The following is a 6,133-nucleotide window of genomic DNA, read 5'->3' on the forward strand; positions in this document are numbered from 1 at the left end:
CAGATTGACTGGCCTAGTAAAGTTACCTAAAAATCCAGAAAATTGCTCCTTTTCTGCTTGATTTTTTGTGTGTGGATCAGTCGGATCCCATCAAAGCAGAATACATACCAGCTCCTGGTAGAAACCATACCTCTTGAGATCAGGAAATATTTCAGGCAAAGGTTCCCAAGTCTTCAAACTGGTATGAAATAGAGCTTGTGATTCTGACGTTCCCCTCTTGTCCTGTGGGCTTAACATTTATTTCTCTAGCAGTGGGGGATTGGAGCAAAGTGCAAGCCCTACAACGGCCTGCACCTCGCTTGCAGCAGCACTCCCTGGGGAGGGAGCTGGGGGTGGGGGACACATTTTTCAAATGAAGACATTTATATTGAGATGCAACTTTGAGATGCTGGGACGCTTTGGAACGGAACAACTGGTCTCACTCCTCGTCTTCAGGAAGGCTGAAACCAACCTGAGCGGAACTGGTGATGGCAAACAACAGGGATAAGCATCAAGCAAGATGGAGGCTTCTGCCACCTGCCAACGGGCCCAAGTGTCCTGTTGGCGCACGTCTGGGGAAGTTAAAGGTGTTAGAGCAGCGCAGCGTTGTGCTAAGGCAAGGGAAGGCCTAGCCCATATTTCAGTAAACTGTCCCAATTACAGCTGCTTGCTGCTGCTGTGACCCCCACCTCAGCCCCCCAACCAGCTTGACTTGGAAAAGCTGCAGCTGAAGCCTCCCCCACCACCTCCCTTTCGCCAGCGCCTGCTCTTTCCTCCCAGCCTCGCCAGCTCCCAGCGCTTTCTCTTTGCCGCTCACTTGGGGCCAGATTTTGGCCCGGCAGATCCCGCTATGCACCCAGGAGGTTATTTTGTTCAGGTTTCCCAGGCTGAGGCTGCCATTTGGACTCAGAGCAGGTTCAGACATGGAGCAGCCCCTCACCAAGTGGACGTGGTGAAGAGGGTGTTTTTGTACTGTTGGTAAATAAACGAGTAGTGTCCCGATCCTTTTGGCACAGGGCTTTTTTCTTGTGCTGCTTGTTTTGTTTTAGCACCTTTTCCCTCCTGGCTTTCTGACATGCATCATGCTATCACGTCACCTGCGGAGCCTGCCAAGAGCTCACACTGTCTCCAGTGAAGTATTTGTAGCTCATTTAGCCAGCCCTGGGACAGGACAGGAGCCACTTTCTCCTCCATCGCCTTCACTGTGACTGGCACCATCATGACATATCCTAGAATGCATTAGTCATACTTCCTTACTGACGCTGTAACCAGCTTCATGTCACGCACAGTATGACATTTAAATCTGTTTATGCTTTGGTCCTCTGTTTTACTGTCATTGCAAATGCCAAAAGCAGCCTCATGGTCCAGAATTATTTGGTCTTTTTTTTTTTTATTATTCTTGTTTGCCCATTACTAGTTGGTTTATATCCTTCACTGGAGAGCTGGAATGAGGGACAAAGGGCAGTATAAAGGGCAACCTAACCGGGCTATGACAGTATCAAGGCATCACCTTTATTAAACACAGCCGTAAGGGTGGGAGGGTGGCACATCTACGAGGCAAATCTCGCTCCCTGCTCCGAACAACCGGCTGTACTGCACATCCATCCCTACCCACCCTCACAGCTAGGCGGGGGCCCCCTTCCCCACCTCCCGCAGGCAGGCAAGCAGGAGATGATGTATGGTACGTCCCCCTGTCCCCACCGCCTGAGAGAGGACCAGCCTCGCTGCCGCTGCAGAAGCAGTGGAGGAGGCACAGGGCGGGCGGGGAGGGGGGGCTGTCAAAGCAGGAGGGGGAAGGCAGCAAGGCCCAGTGCTCCCTGCCCAATCTTGTGCTGCTGGGATGAAGTTCTCCAGTGGCTGCAGAATCAGACAAAAGGGCAGATGAAGGGTACTACGAGAAAAAGCAATCGCCCTCCTCCTCCTCTCAACCTTTTTTAATCCAAATTTCTTTACATCCTTACATTAAATAGCAATAGCACGGTACTGTTCAGCTTTCTCAGTCTATCAAAAAAGAACTTGTTTTTTCCTACCTACATACCAGGTAAGGGAGGAGGAAGCAGGAAGGACATTTTAGGTTCCTACAGTTGTACCTGCTTACCTATTTCTATGCCAGCCAAAACCTCACAAACTTCCTAGCATAGAAACTCACTCTGTCAAAGCCTGACGTACTTGATGCAACATTTCCAGTCTTAGCTGTCACTCCAGCTACAGAGGGATTGTGTTCTGGAAAACCTCACTATTGTGTAATTGCAGTGCAGGGTTCAGAGGCATCCGTTTCCATGCTGCACTCCTTTAATTACAGTTGTTGTAATTTTATTATAATCCTTAAATCCTCAGTGTTTCTTGACTTAAAGCTTCCAAGTTCTACCTAGCCTGATGCCCAGTACCTGCAGAGCTCTGGACACCACACAGCACCTTTACTTCCACTTCATATTTAATATGATGAATTTTGTCTTTTCCACAGAGCTCAACTTGTAAGAGATGTCAGAGAATCCTAAATCACCTTCTGCCTCAGTGAAACTCTATCTTGACTGGTAATGCTCAACTTAAATGAAATTAATTGTAATGGATAGACCTTAAGGATCCCTATTCTCCTTACTGTCGTCTTTGAACTTTTCCTTGTTTGTGCTTGGATGAACCTTCTGGTCATTCTGTGAATGAATTTCTGTTGAGGTTTTTTGCATATACCTTATTTATTAAAGAATACAGCTTTCTTACACAGAAAAAAAACCCAACCGAAACCCAAACACCCCAAAACCAACCAAATACTCTTGCTTAGAAAGCAATTCCTGCTTAATTTATGGAAGGAAAAAAAGGCAAGTTAAATGAATGGAACCAAATAAAACTACCATTAAGGTGACCCTAAGGTAGACATTTTGGAAAATGTTGTCATCCTTCATTTTTCCACAGGTCTGGTAATCATTGTAAGTTTAACCTGTGGCTACCTATTGTGCAATCTTAAGGGGTGGAGGGGGAAAGACTAACTAGCTAATCAGTTTCAAAATCTTTCATTATCTACAAGTACATAAATTGTGAATGACAGGTGAAATTCAGTACTTCTTTAAAGAGTTTCTAATTCAAGTCAAAGGCATGCCAGACGTTACTCTGCACCACTTAGTTACTATGCCTGAGTGACATCACTGAGGTGTGGAGGTAGCGTGCTGACTTCACATGACACCTCATGTCCCCCAAACACCTCTTATTTGGTCAGTTGGTTGGTCACATAACAGAAGCCAGCACTATAGAAATAGTCTTAAACTCCTGAAGGGCCCAAAAGTACCACTATTAGAGTCAAGCTGGAGAAACTGTTCACACTCTTCCAGCAAATCTGCAGTTCCTAAGTTTTTTGAAACACTTCTCCTCCCCAATTTGCATTCATGACAGAGTCTGTCCTCTCTTCATTGCACCCACTCTCCAGCCCAGTCACTTCCAAAGCCTCCTTTCTGTACTCTTTAGAAACAAGCAAGCAAGCAAGCAAAATAACAGAAGGAACCCAAAACTTGTTTCAACACTGCAGTTCTCCTCCCCCAAAGCAGATGATCCTTGTCTCCGTGCTATTTGCATTTGCGTATTAAAGTTTCTTGCCAATTCATCAGTCCACTGAAATAAAGCTCAGCTCTGCCCTTTCCTCATACTTTACAACTACTTCTTCCCCTTATACCAGACCCAGCTGCGGCAGAAAGGGGCCTGTGAAAGCCAGTCCTCAGCGCCGCAAAGCCTCGTGCGGGGTTTGGAGCACGCCTACCAGGCCACGCCATACCCTCGCCGGATTTCAGGAGCGCACAGAAGAGGTGGCTGAGACGGCAAGGCAGGCAGTCCAGCTCACGCGCTTTTTTTCATCACGAAAGTTTGCAAGAGTCCTTGAGAATACAGAAAGCAAGATGTACTTAACTCCAAGATAGCACTGGCTCCATCTATGACCGAACACTATCACATCTATCACAGAACACTAAGCACAAAAGGATTATTTACTGCAGAAAAAAAAATATAAATTCTTCTGTTAAGTGGCAGGAAGTACAGGATATCCATTTCCACTATTAAGCAGGTAACTACAGTAGTAAATGCTCAATTATGGAGCTCCACTAAAGCACTGAAGCTTTCCAAGGGCTTCTGGACTGGGCAGTTCAGGTTTGGGTTGGTTTTCCTGGCTCACCTGACTGGAACAGCGGGAATTGCAGGTATTAGATGTGATTGCACTAGGATATTCTCCATCCACTTACATTTAGATCACAGAATGGTTTGGGTTGGAAGGGACCTCAAAGATCACCTAGTTCCAACCCCCCTGCTGCGGGCAAGGACACCCTCCACTAGACAACATTGCCCAAAGCCCCATCCAACCTGGCCTTGAACACTTCCAGGGATGGGGCATCCACAACCTCTCTGGGCAACCTGTTCCAGTGCCTCACCACCCTCACAGTAAAGAATTTCTTCCTAACATCTGATCTAAATCGACCCTCCTTCAGCTTAAACCCATTACCCCTTGTCCTGTCACTGCACTCCCTGATAAACAGTCCCTCACCAGCTTTCCTGTAGGCCCCTTCAGGTACTGGGAAGCCACAATTAGATCTCCCCGGAGCCTTCTCTTCTCCAGGCTGAACAACCCCAACTCTCTCAGCCTGTCCTCACAGGAGAGGTGCTCCAGCCCTCTGATCAGCTTCGTGGCCCTCCTCTGGACTCGCTCCAACAGCTCCATGTCCCTCCTGTACTGGGGCCCCCAGAGCTGGACGCAGTACTCCAGGTGGGGTCTCACCAGAGCGGAGTAGAGGGGCAGGATCACCTCCCTCGACCTGCTGGTCACACCTCTTTTGATGCAGCCCAGGACACGGTTGGCTTTCTGGGCTGCAGGTGCACGCTGCCGGCTCATGTTGAGCTTCTCATCAATCAATGCCCCCAAGTCTTTCTTTTCCTCAGGGCTGCTTTCAATCCATTCCTCGCCCAGCCCATAGTTGTGCTTGGGATTGCACTGACCCACGTGCAGGACCTTGCGCTTGGCCTTGTTGAACTTCATGCGGTTCGCACAGGCCCACCTCTCCAGCCTGTCAAGGTCCCTCTGGAGGGCATCCCTCCCCTCCAGCATGTTGACCACACCACACAGCTTGGTGACATCAGCAAACCTGCTGATGGTGCACTCAATCCCACTGTCCATGTCGCCGACAGACATTAAACAGTGCCGGTCCCAGTACTGACCCCTGAGGCACGCCACTCGTCACCTTTCTCCACTTGGACATTGAGCCATTGACCACAACTCTGAGTGCGACCATCCAGCCAATTCCTTATCCTCTGAGTGGTCCATCCATCGAATCCATGTCTCTCCAATTTAGAGACAAGGATGTCGTGTGGGACAGTGTCAAATGCCTTGCACAAGTCCAGGTAGATGATGTCAGTTGCCCTTCCCTTGTCCACCGACGCTGTAACCCCATCATAGAAGACCACCAAATTTGTCAGGCACAGTTTGCCCTTAGCAGATCAGCACCACTTTTCTTACCCCAAAGCTCAAGCATGCATTTTTCCTCAGCTTCAGGACCAGGGTCACTCTGACCTCACAGTTTACCCTGCAGTTAGGTCCTCGTACACCAAAATTCTAAAACTTAAATTTCATCTCTCAACCTGTGGTTCATGGCTTCTTTAGAGGAAGGTGCGTGTGTAGGGAAATCACTAAAGGTTTCGGAAGAGATCTTGAAGTAAGAGCCATGGTTCAGAGCACCCTGAACAAGCAGGGAATTGCTAACAATTGCAACCGTTCCCATCAGCCTACCTCCGCTGAAGGGGATGCGTGAGCGGAAACACTTCTGGACAGGACGTAGAGCATTCTTTCATTTCTCCACTCAAATGAACGTCCAACGCAACTTCAGAAAAGCTGGACCTTACAGAGGAGTGCTTTAGCAGTAACACAGGAAATTATCTTCTCACAGAAGTGTCACTTCAGCATTGTGAAGACTAACTAGAAGTGTGCGCTGCTGTGCTGTGCTTTTGAAGTTACACCAAGAGCTTATTATTCCTCAGCTCGTATTTCGTCCCACAGCATATTTGGGTGACAACACTTGATGGCTGAAGTCGGTCAGCCCGATTAAAGTGACTAGATAGCAATGTGCATACTTTCTTCCCCACCAGGATGACTTTTCTAAGGAGAAACACCAAGATCTCCCAACCAAAA

Source organism: Grus americana, chromosome 1 (assembly GCF_028858705.1).
Source record: "Grus americana isolate bGruAme1 chromosome 1, bGruAme1.mat, whole genome shotgun sequence".
In the NCBI taxonomy this organism is placed as follows: Eukaryota; Metazoa; Chordata; class Aves; order Gruiformes; family Gruidae; genus Grus; species Grus americana.